The 15,678-nt window shown below is 37.7% G+C and overlaps 2 long non-coding RNA genes across 2 annotated transcripts in view; both read left to right on the top strand.

The window, feature by feature from the left end:
• The first annotated feature begins 6,917 nt into the window (after positions 1 to 6,917).
• Positions 6,918 to 10,658, top strand: LOC148719156 (uncharacterized). The gene is made up of 2 exons (XR_015994316.1): positions 6,918 to 7,994; positions 8,759 to 10,658. It is a non-coding gene; the product is annotated as an uncharacterized LOC148719156 (long non-coding RNA).
• Positions 10,659 to 11,492: 834 nt separating this feature from the next.
• The window catches only part of LOC148719155 (uncharacterized), a 10,679-nt gene continuing 6,493 nt past the window's right edge, over positions 11,493 to 15,678 (top strand). The window contains exons 1-2 of the long non-coding RNA XR_015994315.1: positions 11,493 to 12,122; positions 12,332 to 15,678. The exon at positions 12,332 to 15,678 is cut by the window's right edge and continues 1,196 nt beyond it. This is a non-coding gene — a long non-coding RNA (uncharacterized LOC148719155). The remainder of the gene's footprint in view (positions 12,123 to 12,331) is intronic.

Raw genomic sequence — 15,678 nt, 5'->3', positions numbered from 1 at the left:
TGCTGATTGTTTTATTTCTTCCTGATTTAAATAATTACTTTGTGATCAATATTGATATGTAATTTTGTCTTTGGTGAAGAATGATGTTGGGAAGGAAATTAGTGTCTCCCAAAAAAATCTTGTCATTTGTTTTGTCACCAGGCCAAAACTGGGATATAGTCTTAGTCCTTACAAGCTAGGGGTTTGACCCCTGAAACTTCTGATTTCACTATCAGATTCTCTATGATTGAATTAATTACAATGTATAGGTTTGATTTTGAGTGCAATTTGGTGTCAATAAACACAAGCAAGTTTTTCAAAGACAACAGAATTGCGCAAACCCATAAAGCAAGATTAGTGCTATTTGTAAAAATTAGCAAGTGGTTATTTTCACCAAATTACACAAGAAATCATCTTGTTACTTGTTAGTAACTCGCAAATAAAAGCATCACACAAAGTCAAGAGAGACAAACACATCGCAAATTTAATCTTTCGTTGGAATGTTAGGACAAACATTACATGCAAACATCACGCGTGTCATTTGCTGGTCAACTTGTAGTTTAAGCCATTACTTCACTTATGAATTCCACCGTGACGTTAAATTGCATTTGAAAACCGATATCGCACTCATTGCTTCGCGATTCGTGTGATATCGGTTTTCATATGCAACTTAAAGTGGAATTCCCTTGTCAAGTAATGAATTTTCTTATAAATACCCTTAATAAATCTGAAACAATTGTATAAGAAATGTCGCATATTAGTGCATGATTAATTGCTTTTGCCTTTAGGTTAGTTCTATTTTAGGTCAAATTAAAAAAGCATGACATCAACTCACTCTGTAGCCTACCATGGATTCTTAAAAGGTTATAAGAAAGTTTTCATATAGAAAATCCTAAACATTTTTGGAACTACAGGTAGTTTTTCTCGTTATTCAGTTGGTTGCAACATCATTTTTAAGTTGTATTGTTCTTATATTATAAATTTCAAGCTTATGCCAATGCACTTTTGTATCTTTAGAAGCTAGCTATTAAAGTTAGATAAAAATAAATATTTTCCATTGACTATATGATAACATTTGATTGCAATCAACCAGTTAGGTTTAGTTACTTTTTGAATTATCAGTGTAGAAGCAAAGCTAAGTGCTTAAAATAAAGATTTTTAAATGTGGATGATTATCAAATGCTGATTGTTTTGTTTCTTCCTGATTTAAATAATTTGCTCCGTGATTGACTGTTTGATATGTAATTTTGTCTTTGGTGAAGAACGATGTTAGGAATGAAAGTGTCTCCAAATTGAACATTGATTTTTACTTTCAATTCATAATTTGCTCTTCACCTTATCCTCTGCAGTTTTATGGTTGACTGATTATCAACTTGAAAAAAAACTAAAGGTGACTTTTCTTAACAACTGCACTCACCGTCCTTAATAAAAACTTGTTATTTGTTTTGTCACCAGGGAAAAGTGAGGAAATAATCTCAGTCCCTGCAAGCTAGGGGTTTAACCCCAAGACTTCTGATTTCACCATCAAATGCTGTACCATTGAAAACTTTGAATTACAATGTATAGGTTTGATTTTGAGTGCATTTTGGTATTGATAAGCATAAGTTAGTTTTTTAAAGACAGCAAAATTGCACAAGCCCATAAAGCAAGTGCAATTTGTAAAAATTAACAAATGCTTATTTTCACCAAGTGGCACAAGAAATCATGTTGTAGCTTACAGGAAAAAAGCATCACAGAAAGTCAAAACAGAGAAAATTTTAACAGTGCGTACACTTTGTAAATTTAATGTGTCATAACTGTGCACTTGTGTTACACAAAAAATGCAGCAGCTTTTAGCCAATCAGTGCATTTTATCTTTTCATCTGTATTATGATTTTTAATGTCATCATTACATTGCAAATGATCTTTCTTCTTAGGACTGTTTGGACAAATATTACACACAGATCACTCATGTCATTTGTTAGTCAACTTGTACTAATTAAGCCATTAATTTGCATCAAGTGGTGACACACTGCCATTCCTCAAGAGCCACTGCTGCAATACAGGTTTGACTGTATCTTGCATTCTTTTATGTTTTTTATATTCATGAAATTAAAAAAGAACTGAACTTACTTTCTGTAATAACAACAGTCTCCTTATTATATTTATTTTAGATTTATTCACTTTCTTATTTCTAAAAATCAGAAGAGTTCACATGAAAGTTTGACATAAATCAATGTTTTCTCCTGCTCTGATTAAAATAAATTCAACTCCCAGCAAACACCCTGTGGAGGTGATAATTTGCTTAAGCAAATAAAGGCAACTTTCAATATTCTTGCTATGACAAGGATTCCATGCCTTCGGATTATATATAATCCACTATGCACTGAGCTTAACATTTGAGGAAGGAATGAAAGAAACAATAATTCATAGTAAAACTGACACAATTGCCATTAATAATAAAGAAACTTGAGGATTTTTCTCAATAAGAAATGAAAACCAGCATTTAGTTGGTTTGTGGAAAAAAAAATGCCTCTAGAATGTACGTGATGTGCCTGACTTTTGGTTCACGATTGAGGTGTGTAGTCAGCTTGCAGAACAAGTGTTATTTTGGTGCGTAAGTGCCTGGTATTTTCTTAGTGAAAATTATACTGGTGTCTTTTCTTGCAGGAGTGGAAGGCTTGGGAGAGAAAGAAATTATTTTGTATCAAGGGGGTGAGAAATGGTCACAGCAAAGGAGAGGGATGGGGATGGGGCAGTAGAAATTTCTTGTGACCTCCCCCAACCATACAATCTAGCTCCAAGGGCCTGATTACATGAGCTGAGCTGGCCTGGTTAGCCGGGCTGATTTCACCAAAACAAAAGAAATGAGCCCGGCTCATGTAATCAGGCCCTAAGTCAACGAAATGGTTGTTCACTTGCCCCAATATGGCATCTGTGCAGTAGGTTTAGTAAGTAGCATATCTGAGGTTGCATTGAAAAGCAAAAATTCTAAAGAAAAAGTAATGAGGAATAATTAGTGTCAGTTGTCAGGGATGTTGGTTGATTAAATAGTAAATTCTCAGATCTACCATTAAACCGTAGGCCCCGTCTTCTGCAGGGTTAGGGGTAGGAGACATTAATTTCCCACGCACGAGATTACTGTGTGGTGGATGTCCTCCCCTGGGTGGGATGGGTTGGTGTTGGCCCTGAAAAGCCCCTATGGGGAGTGGTCAATTAATGTATGTATGTATGTGTGTATGTATGTATGTATGTACACTTACGTACGTACGTACGTACGTATGTATGTATGTATGTATGTATGTATGTTCATATGACGTAGGCCTTGCTCCTTGAGGTTTAGGTATGTTTTGTATTGAAGCGTAAAATGTACAAACAAATATTGAAATAAACATATTGCCTAAGTGGGATTTTGTTTGAATTTTGGCTGTGCTTTCTCTTCCTGAGCAAATGTTATAGTTATTTTCTTTCATTTGGGAACAGTTTTATGATAGTGATTGATGATAATAGGTATGTACAAGCGACAGAAGATGGTCCAAACAAAGAAAACAGAAACAACTCTCTTGAGTTTGTCGTGCTAAAAACTGTCAGTTGGCTTTGTTTCCCGGTTCTCGAGTAAACAAGTCATTCTCATAACGCGAAATCTCTTGCAATATACTAAATCCTTCATTAACCAAGCTTGTTCGGTCAAGATGGCTGGATATTAGCCTCGTCCTTTTTTCGCATTTTTTATTGACTTCGACTTCGTCCCTTGGTCCGTAAAAATGCAAAAAGCAATAACTCGGCCAATGTCCGGCCGTGATTTTGACCTCACGCTCGGTTAATAACGCAAGCCATATATATTGCATCAATCAACGAGAAAAGTCGATGGAATGCAGGTCGCTTCTGTTATGTAGTTTCATTGCTTTCATCCAAGTTTAGTATTGAAGTCGATCGTTTTCTTTTCCTTGGAACATGTGTTCACGACCTCATCATGAGTTTCGCCGCCTCCGCGATGAAGCAAGGATTGCGTCTTTCTCAGAAATGCTGTCACATGTGTTGTCGTTTTACGTCATCTGTGGGAGGTCGGGGAATCCCCGCATAAAGGTAACGCATGAGAAGTTATGCTGGCGGTTTTCTGAGGCGGACGATGAAGGATAAATACTATTCAGTGGCAGCATGGAGTAAAGTGCTAGTGAGATCATTTTGGGGCATAAACGCATCCGTAACAGCCATGTTTCAACCGGCATGCTGTCAAGGTTTCCATACCGTAGACTTGATTGGAACCTCTTCTCCCGAGGCAAGGTGGTGTGGAAAAATGGTAGGTTTTTACGTGTGCGTGGTATTTATTTGTTTTCGATGCTTTCGATGTTTTTACTTAGGAGTGACAAGCATCCATATCTCCTTACAATATCCCCCCTCAATTATACATTAAGGTCACGAGAATAAAGAAAATGATCACCAACTAATGAAGCTCTTGATTGCTAAACAAGAAGAATTCGGATATGGATAGAGAAGTAAGTAGTGAGTAAGTTAAAGTTTTTTTACACAGGGTAGCTCATTCAGCTCCAAGGCTGGTCTTAAAAAAAATTGATCAACACTTGCAATTTTCATAAACTATCACATTCAGAAGGAGCCTCATAACAATACAACAAGAGAATAAAGAAAATTAAGAGCGAAACGATACAATGCAAAATCACTTTTAAGGGTGGAAAAGGACTACATTTATTATCTATCTGCACGCCGTAAAGTAAAAATAACGCCATAGACGAGTACAAATGTCACGCGGTATTTGTTCTCCAGAGAACTGGTGAGACAGGTTTTCTCGCGTCGCGCAAGCGAAGAATTGAAGCTACAAAAAGAAAAAATGGCGGACAACTTGAATCATATTTCTGACGACGAAGAGTCGGAATGGCTGGCAAATATAGATCCAAGTTTATTAGATGAATCGAACGAAGAAAAACAGCTAGACGACCAGGAAATTTCTTTATTTATTGGAGAAAATAGAGACAGTAACACGACAACGCGCCAATTCCGTTCCGCTTCGCATACTTCTGTCACGCACTCCTCGTAAACAAACATCCTCGAAATTCGCCCGCACTGAAATAACAATTTGGCGCGTTGGATAATAAATAACTTATTAGATGTTTTTTTGTGTAGTATCGCTGAGTATCTTTACTCGTTATTTGTATTTTGACTCGCCCTACGGGCTCGTCAAAATACGGCACAACTCGTAAAAATACTCAGCGATAATACTTAACAAAACGTCCAATAAGATATATGTATTACAAGGGAAAAAAACCTTTGTCCGAAAAAACCTCGCTTACTTCCGCCAGTGACCAAGACAACATTTCTCCTTATAACATCAATGCAATATGAAGCAGACAAGTGTTGAGAATAAAGAAAAATATCAATAGGGGGTGTATTAGTTGATCCAATATCAAATTCTCCAAACTAATATCATAAGAAGTGTATGGCAGACAGTAAGGAGAATTTCTTATCAGATCTTGAGAGTGAAAGGGTTGAACTGTGACGTAGTTCCGGTAGCGACTTTGGTTTGGAGAAAAAAAAAACAAGAGTTTAACATTTCGTTTTCTGATGAGTAACTCGTAGAACTGGCAGCTGTAAATGTAACAATAAAAGCACAGATCGAAGTAAAAAATGTTTCCAACTCAGTACTAAATGACGCTCGAGAATTTTGTTAATACTGTTATTATCTTTGCCAGCTCCCTTTCGCTTTGATTCCTGTGTTGCATTTCACGGGAGATAAAGCCATCATGGGAACGTTTAGGAATGGAAGGTAAGCTAAGCTGTCTCTTTGTATTATTTCTATGCCCTGGTTAGTACCATGCTGTACAATTTCCGCGCGTAACAGATCCCGTAGGTTTTAATATAGAGCGCAGCTTTGAGGCATTTCCCAAATTCTGTAATAAATGCTGTAGAAAATTTACCCGTAAGTGTCAAGTGGGACGCAAAAATTGTTCTCAGTACATTATCCAGCACGAGGTGATGAGATAAGCTTAATCACCCGGAGGGTGTTACTTTGATGAAACTCTAAGTTTTCGTAAATCATTAAAGGTAAATATGTGGCAGCTAGTTTGGCCTTTGTATGATTACCCGCCAACGTCCAAGTTTTATTTCAGACAAAATAATGGTATTTAAATTTTGAAAGAGTTGGGTCAATGCTGACTGACTTATACCAAAGTTTAAATTGAGAGCAATGACAGCCAATCCTTTTTTTAGATTAAGTTTTGCAGGTTCTTGGTTAGTGGATTCAATTTTAAAAAAAAGCGAGCGAAAATGCGTCACTTTTCCTCTCGTTCGCCACAAACAAACAAACTGAGAGCATGGAATAGCTAGGACATTTAGCAACTTTTATTATTCGATACTGTTTTGACAATTTCTTTTTGGCTTTTCTAGTTTTTCATTGAAATCCATTTAATTGCCGTCCTGTTGTTTTCATCCCTAGGGTTATGCAAGGTGTAGCGTGGCTTTTATCCGTTGTTATAAGGATTAACATGTTTTTTTGTCGCAGAGTACGTGGTGAGTTGTGATTTGACCCATCTCTACGATGTTAATCAGTTTACCTTTACGACTTGCGTAATAATCTTAACTTCCAGGTGAACGTAAGAGAAGTCCGCTTATTGCGAATTATTTGCACTAAATGACCTTGTTTTTTTCCTACACTGTGTTTAAAATTGTGGAAAAAATGTATCAAATAGGAAGCCAACCTGAAATTTGTAAGCTCGAAGCCCTGTTCCTGCTGGAAGATCAGTCGGGTTTCGTTTTAAAAAACATGAGAGTTTAAATATGATATTTGTTTTAGATCTTTGCTCGTGGAATGTCTGTCGCTCTAATGCTGCTCTGCTGTCATTTTCTTTGTTGTCTTTCAGTCCGAAATACCACGTAACACAGGTTACTATTTTCTAGTTGGATTGTACCTTCTTTTCTACGTCACTTTTCTTTCGTTATTGGTAAGTATCCTGTGCTTGGATTTCTATGCCCAGGTTTTAAACTGAGGTTCAGTTTTCAATTTCTTATTTATCCTTATCGATTTTAGTCTCCTACACCACTGTTGCATGTTCTTTTCACGTGACGCGCACTCTACCCCACCGGCGTCTGCTTTCATCGGAGCTACATTCCCTTCTTTAAGTGTAGCCAATCAGAACGCGGTTCATATTTTTTTGAGCCAGTCGCGCCAAGACTACTTGTCCAATCACAGCTCGTATTTTATCGGGTACCATAATTTCCGGCCGATGGTGGGGGAGAGTGTACAGATATGCATCCTTGGCCATATCCTGCATCATTGGCCATATTGTGAGAGACCACTACAAAGCAAAGATTAGATTTTGGCGCGCACAGAAAGCTACGTAAGGATAAGCGCCAGTTGCTCGACATACCTGCGTGGCCCGTGCGACGAAATAACTTCACGAGATTGGCAAAGTTTCAGTCACAGCAAATTGCACAAAAAATCTAGAAAGATTTAAGCTTACATCTCGTTTAACGTTTAAAGCGACATATCAACGCCTGCAACCATCGTGTTTTATACGAACCTCGCAAAATTTTCAACACGTTCTCTTGTGATACCTGCGAAAGTATTCAGTATAATTTCCGGTGATATTTCTGTAGACAATCTGACCGATTTCTCTTACAGTGTATGCTGAGACTGCTACTTTTCACATCGAGCAAATCTCCGTCGTACGGCCTAAACAACCATGGCGAGCAACTAAGCTTCTTGTATATGTTAAACACACGAAAGGACCCTAAAGCACACTTCACTCTGATTGGGCAGAGAAAAACACAAAGATTTTCTGGCACCAATAAGATGCCAAAACGACTGTGACCGTTTGGAACTTGTCTTGTTAGACCATGTCCCGAGGGGCTCTTCTGCCCTAACTTGAAATTGACTCACAGCCCCTGGGTCTCCGAGGATGAAACTCATTGTGCTGTGCGGAGATCACACGACAAACAATGTAGCGGCTTCCTCGATATAACAAAAGGCTGAGTGAAACAATGACGAGCTATAGGTGGTTTGCAACCAATCTCTAGAGACACAGGTAACAATGGTGAAAAGAACAAATGCTGGTGGATGAACAAGGGGAGCTAATGAAATATCTATTGTTTACATCCACCAAAATGGCGGCAATGACTTATCGTGCAAACCACCTATTTCTGAACTGAGTCATTCCCATTGGGCAAACTTTGATGTTTTTTTGTACAATGAAATATATGAAGTTCAAATATTTTGAACTGCGGTATTAGATACAGATGGTGCACGATCCTCGCAGTAGATAGCGCTATTTAAGCAATAGCGAATATCAGACCTGAAAAAAGTCAGGCCTGTACGGGATTCGAACCACTGACCACTGCCATACTAGTGCAGCGCTCTACCAATTGAGCTAACAAGCCAACTGGGAGCAGGCTGTTAAGTTGATTCGTAATAAACCCGTGAAAGTGATAAATCAGATTCGGCTCCAGTTGATAAAACGAGACATAAGTAACTGCGAAAAAGTTTTCAAACCTATGTGGATCTCAGTTTACTTTATATGGCATGTTGATTAGATTCGACCGGAATGATATCAATATCTTTCGTATCTAAACCCGATTTCAAAACATGTCCAATACTGACTCAACATAAGGAGACTGTTGGCCCTTCTAAAGAAATCACGTCAATGATAATGAGTGTTTTTGTCAACGAAAACAGATGTCCCTTTTTACAGCTCAGGTTGACTTTTTTTCATATTTCAGTCTAAAGCTATGGCCTTCCTTTAAGCTACTAGGTTACGATAAAACTACATCTTTTCCTATTTACTTGTCATAGATCGCCTGTTACCGCCTTTAGCTTTTATGAACCACTGAACCAGAACTTTGACCTAAATTGAAAAGCTGAATTTTGGAGAACCGCATGTTCATTCTGTTCAAACCCTGTTGCACTGCGTAACGTAGCGTCACTTAAGAAAAAAGGATTCAAGAAGTGTCTTCGATTGCAGCTACTGCTGTTTTTAAATCCACTATTGGCTTACTCGTAGAAAAAGGCAGAGATGAGTTCGCGAAAAAACTCAAAGATGGTGATGTAACAGACGGAAAATTCTACCCCTTGATAGTAAGTGAAATCGACGACATCATGAAGTCAAAGTTGAACGCATCATCAGAAGAAAATTTGAAAACAAGTATCAGCTTCTTCAGGGAAGGAATGGCGTTCTTGTTTGAAGTAACAGAGTCTACAAGCGAGTGTGGTGCGTAACAGGAGAGGCGGCCTGTGATGGACGTGATGCGGAAGCATTTTCTCTTATTAAAAGAATTAGTAGATTGGAGGTTAGTTGCCTCGATAGATCAGCTACGACAAAGCTTTCCGCTACAAAGGAAATAGTCGAAAATGCTCGAGGACTAGCTACTAAAGCTTTTAAAAACGAAGATCTGAAAATATCTGACCGCATTCTGGCCATGAAGTATCTAGTTATGGCGACCATACTAAAGAGAATAGACAATCCTGCTCATGCAGGGAATAGGTAGAAAAAAAGAGTACCCGTAAAATTGTAATTTGTTTTAATTTTGTTCATGGCATGACCCCTGAAACTTCTGATTTCACCATGGGATGCTCTAGCACTGAGAACATTTAACTAACAATGTATAGGTTTGATTCTGAGTGCAATTTGGTGTTAATCAGCACAAATAAATTTTTCAAAGACAACAAAATTGCACAAACTCATAAAGCAAGTGAAATTTGTTAAAATTAACACTAGTGCCTATTTTCAAAAAATTGCACGAGAAATTATATTGTTCAGTACTTGTTAATAACTTACATGAAAAAAAGCAGCACAGAAAGTCAAGACATAAAATTTTAATAGTGTATGCACTCTTTTGTAATTTGTTTCACAACTTTGCACTTGTGTTACATAAAAAATGCAGTGGTTTTTAGCTAATAGGTGCACTTAGTTTTTTGATATGTATTATAATGTCGAGTTTAATTGTTATCAACATATTGCAAATACCCTTTCTTCTTTGGACTGTTTGGAAAAGTATTATACACAAACATCATTCATGTCATTTGCTGGTCAATAATAGTAATTGAACTGAGTGGAGTGCAATTTGGGCTGAAATAATATGCAAGATTTCAAAATCGAACGAGCGCGCAGCGCGAGTTCAATTTGAAATCACAAGTATGATTTCAGACCAAAATTGCACCACAAGAGATTCAATTACTACTTTATTACATCCATTTTGAAATCGCCCACATACAGGACTTCGTCAATTCAAATATTTTATTGATGGAGTACCGAGCTGAGAACTAAAATTCATCAATTTCTTTTTATTTTTTTTGGGGGGGGGAGGGAGAAAGAAGAGTTTTGGAAACAATAGTTGCAAAATTTGCCAAATGATACTCTTTGTCTTTCATTATCCTGCAATTTGATGGGTCACTTTAAACAAGCCTTCAATACTGATTGGTTGTTTGTTTTAAGTGTAACTTCCTCATTGGCTGGAGAAGAGATGTGATTTATGGCAAAAAATGATGCAATTCGTGAATAACTTGCACCAATTAGAGCCAATCAGATTACAGGGACCACCAGTGATTTCAAAATGGATGTAATAAAGCCATTAATTTACATCAAGTGGTGATACACTGCCATTCCCCAAGAGTGACTACTGCAATACAGGCTTGACTGTATCTTGTATTCTCTTATGTTTTTCATATTGATGAAATTAAAAGCAAATTTAACTGACTTTCTTAAATAACAACACAGTCTCCTTATTATAATTAGTTTTATTCACTTACTTATTTCCAAAAAACAGAAGAATTTACATGGAGGTTTGACATAAATCAGTGTTATCTGTTATCTCCTGCTCGGATGAACAAGAATTTGATCCCCAGCAAAGGGTCTGTAGAGGACTGAGATAACTTGCCAAGGTATTTAATAAGCAAATACAGGTGGCTTTCAATATTCTTGCTATGATAAGGATTCCATGCCTTCACTGTGCATTCAGCTCAACATCTGAGGAAGAATTTTAAGAAACAATATTTCACAGTAAAACTGACACAATTTCCATTAATAACAAAGAAACTTGGGGATTCTGTGCAACAAGAAATGAGACCCAGCATTTAAGTTCGATCGTGAAAAAATGCCCCTAGAATGTACAGTATGTGCCTTCTTTCTGTTTCATGACTGATGTGTGTAGTCAGCCTTCAGAACAGGCATTATTTTGGGGAGTAAGAGCCTGGTATTTTCTTAGAGAAAATTACACTGCTATCTTTGACTTTTGCAGGAGTGGAAGGCTTGGGAGAGAAAAATTTGAATCAACGGGGTGAGCAATGATCACAGTGAAGGAGAAGGATGGGGGTGGGGCATAGAAATTTCTTGCAAGCTCCCCCCCTCCCACCAGTCAATCAGTCAAACTCAAACCAAAAGGCGAATAAACGCCTTTTGGTTTGAGTTTTCGGGATTTTGAAAAAAAATGACGGGTATGGGTAGGAACACACCCAAGTCTTGTTTTTTATTATTAATATTTTATTTTACCCTCAGTCTGCATTTTAACCATCAGGTCTGCAGTCTGCATTTTACCCTCGGTCTGCAGTCCACAGTCTGCGTTTTACCCTCAGTCTTCATTTCACCCTCGGTCTGCAGTCGACAGTCTGCAGTCCGCAGTCTTCGTTTTACGCTGACCGAATAAAAAACTCCTCTTTGCTCCAGGGACAACTCCTTAAAACAAAAATGTTCGCATGAAAAAAGGCGTAATATACTTCTATGACAGAAAGGGAACTAAACTGAAACAACTCTTTGTGCGGCTAGCCAAAAAATTATATTTTATAATCATGCAGGCAATCAAAACGAAAAAAGGCTACTCGAATCATTTTAAGAAAACAAAAGGTCATATCATGTTCCAAAGCGTTCTTTGTACAGCAATGTGACACTTCTGTGTGTTATCATGCAAGGTGTGGTTTGCACACACGTCCCTGCCAGATTCTCAGATGTTCAAGCTTTCCTTCTGTATGAAGCAACTGGACATATTGTGGCTCCTCAGGATGGGATGTTAGTCTCTCTTAATAGCCTTCTCCTTCAGTACAAGGCAAGGCCCAGGGAGGTACTGGACAAAGAATTTTGCTTGCTCCCAGGGAACATCTTCAGGATGGAATATTGGTCTGTCTATAGGCGACCCTTCTCCCCGAGCACTGAGCAAGGCTAAGGAAGGTACTGAACAAATAATTCTGCTTGCCCCAGAGCACAAATCATGGACTGTACAAAGGTCTTGAACTAAAACTTTTTATTCTGAAGTCCAATATGCTTCCAATTGGATCCTTTCGACTTGCACATATATCTATAAAACAGTTTTGACTGCTTGTATGAATGTGGATAATTAAAATTTCTAATACTTAAACAATATAGTTTTTTAATTGCAGGAAGTTATTGGTACTGCTAGAGCAATATTTCGCCTTTTATCGAATGGAAAGTATCATTTTTGGCAACTCAGGAACCTTTCTTGCCATTATTCCAACAAAGGTTCTTGTTCTAGTATATCTCCTCAATTTCTAATAGTTTACAGTTGTTACTGAAAACATTTTTACCCCTCCCTTTGAAGGTTTTTGGTTTGAGCCCATCTCCTCTCTGGAGGTGAAGACCATTTTCAAAGCTCCCTCAGCTTTAGAATTTGTCATGGCCTCTATTGGGTGGGGTGGGGTGGATATTTTTCAGAACAGTGAAGTGATTCAGTAAATGGCACATCATGATTTACTTATGCCATTTGAGTCTTGAAGCCAATAACATCACAACTTCATTGACCAATCAGTTTACACGAACAGGAGTAACAATATTCAACTGATAACAATGTTTCACTTGACGGATCCTGATGATGACTTCCGCTAGCTCGGGTTTTTGAAACATCAGTAACTACTGCTAAGAACAGTCCTTATTAGGACTTCTCTTACCTTTACAATCAGACAATACAATCACAGGGTAGTGATTAATAACTATCAAGCTGAGCCTGAAAATCTTATTTGTTTTTATTTGACAGGATTCCTTTTTTATGGTGGTTTTTCATATCACAATCACCAATACATTTATTTTCCTGTCCCTTGACAAAATTGTGACATAGTTCACAGCCTAGTGATTAATATATAACTATCATTATGAAAAACTTATAATTTTGTTTTTATTTGACAGCTAGGTCATTCCTCTGTATGGTGGTGTACTTATCACAATCACTGAATACATTTATTTTCCTATTCCTTGATAAATAAAAAATTGTGGTAAGTCATCTGGTAATCACTGTTTGGAATTGTTATGGGCCATTTAACTTCTGTCACACTTAGAACTCTGAACAAAATTATAGCAATGGGTGATGATAATGTGGACATAAGTAAAAGAAAATCTATCTTTTAAATGATAATTCATTATTTTGATGAAGCAGAAAAAATGATGTTGGTTAAGCTTTCGTTCCTTAAAAAGATACACTTGCAAGTCTATTGACAGGAACAACTGGAACTCAACCCATCATAGGGAACAGGGGGGAGATACTCATTTGATTTTGCATGATCTTCATTTTAGGGCTAAGAATGCTGGAAGCATTCTTTGGATTTTTGATAACTGTTATGGCTGTGTCATTCAGCTATGAGGTAAGGCACTGTATGTTTTTCCCTTGCCCAAATTCATAGCAGCAGACCCAGGTTTTACAGGTTGTTAGATTGAGTATCAAACAGATGTTTTACCATATGATTTACAGCTCCAAAATGAACAGTGCAACTCTCCGTGAATATTGTTTAGGTGGCAATACTCTTTGATTTGTAGTCTTGTAACAAACTTTTTTGGAACATTAAGAATGACACGCTTAGGGCCAATTAACTAGCTAGATTTACACAATGCACTAAATTAAGCATAGCGACATATATATAGCACTAAAAGAATTCAGGCTTTGACAGGATTGGAAGACTTGCCCTCCAGATACTTTTTGGGATACATGTTAGGAGCATGGTACAGTTTAGATGGTTCTTCTTTCCCCTGGAGGAGTTTGATCATATTCTTTTAATGAAATGGATTTTATTTGACCATTGGGTGAAAATCAAGTAAATCAATGACCCTGGTAGGTGAGCTGTAACTAGAAGTAATTGCAGATTGAAGATTTTTGGAGATTTGAAGATTTTTCTTTTCTACAATTGTGGGTCACGTGAAAGGATCATTGCTTCACTTTACTGGCACTTAGAAGTCTTCCAAATTTTGCAGAGCAGTGGCCAGTCACAGGGAGTTATGTCACATCAGACAGAAGACATAATCTGATGATTCATGTAGCGAAAATAACATAAGGAATGTGCAGCAGGTTGCATGCATCAGAGACACATTTTTGAAATTCTGATATTGATTTTGCAAACAAGAACTTAACATTATAGCTGTCTATCTTCCTTGCATTATGTCAAAGTAAAGGCACATCAGGATGAAGTACTCAAAGGCCTTTTTATACCTTGGTGTGAAGACTGTGACAATAAAAGTATTTTACAGGTAAACGTTTTTTGATAGACTTTGTTTTGTTGCAATGTAAAGTATTTCTGGAGGAGACACAATGGGCAAATTGTGAGGGCAGTGAATTCTTTATCAAACAAAGTAGTTTTGAACCGTCAGTGTCACTGTGTTGTATTTTATGGCCAAGATCACTGTTTCTCTCCACATCCACGGATAGAGACATTAAGTGATAGGTACCTGATGCAATTGAACACATGCTCTGGGTGTGGCCATGGCTCCAGAGGGTTAGGCCAACTCTGTTAGGCCTATTCCAGTTTGTGGAGTATGAAGCATTTAGGTGTATTACTGCTTATCTTGGATAGGGTATTAATTTGTCTCTGGGAAAATAGCCCTCTCCTCTGCTTGGTTCTCAAGCTGGTACCCAATTATACTCCTAGCTTGCAGAAGATACTTGTTAGAATGAAGTGTCACACTCATGAACAGAGCAGAGTGGCCTGGCCTGGCAAGGATCAAATTCTCATATCTGGATTGTTAATAGAGTACACCAAAAATTTTTAATATAGCCATTGCAGTTACTGATATTTTGGAATTCCATCCAATTTCTCATGGATATTCTACAGAAAGCAATCAGAAATAGAAAAAGTAATGAGCAATAATTAGTGTCAGTTGTCAGGGATGTTGGTTGATTAAATAGTAAATTCTCAGAGCTACCATTAAACCGTAGGCCCCGTCTTCTGCAGGGTTAGAGGTAGGAGACATTAATTTCCCACGCACGAGATTAGTGTGTGGTGGATGTCCTCCCCTGGGTGGGATGGGTTGGTGTTGGCCCTGAAAAGCCCCTATGGGGAGTGGTCAATTAATGTATGTATGTATGTATGTTTGTATGTATGTATGTATGTGTGTGTGTGTGTGTGTGTGTGTGTGTGTGTGTGTGTGTGTGCGTGTGTGTGTGTGTGTGTGTGTTCATATGACGTAGGCCTTGCTCCTTGAGGTTTAGGTATGTTTTGTATTGAAGCGTAAAATGTACAAACAAATATTGAAATAAACATATTGCCTAAGTGTGATTTTGTTTGAATTTTGGCTGTGCTTTCTCTTCCTGAGCAAATGTTATAGTTATTTTCTTTCATTTGGGAACAGTTTTATGATAGTGATTGATGATAATAGGAATGTACAAGCGACAGAAGATGGTCCAAACAAAGAAAACAGAAACAACTCTCTTGAGTTTGTTGTGCTAAAAACAGTCAGGTGGCTTTGTTTCCCGGTTCTCGAGTAAATAAGTCATTCTCATAACGCGAAA

This window comes from Stylophora pistillata, chromosome 12 (genome assembly GCF_964205215.1).
Source record: "Stylophora pistillata chromosome 12, jaStyPist1.2, whole genome shotgun sequence".
Taxonomy (NCBI): domain Eukaryota; kingdom Metazoa; phylum Cnidaria; class Anthozoa; order Scleractinia; family Pocilloporidae; genus Stylophora; species Stylophora pistillata.
This window is presented reverse-complemented; position numbering and strand designations above follow the sequence as displayed.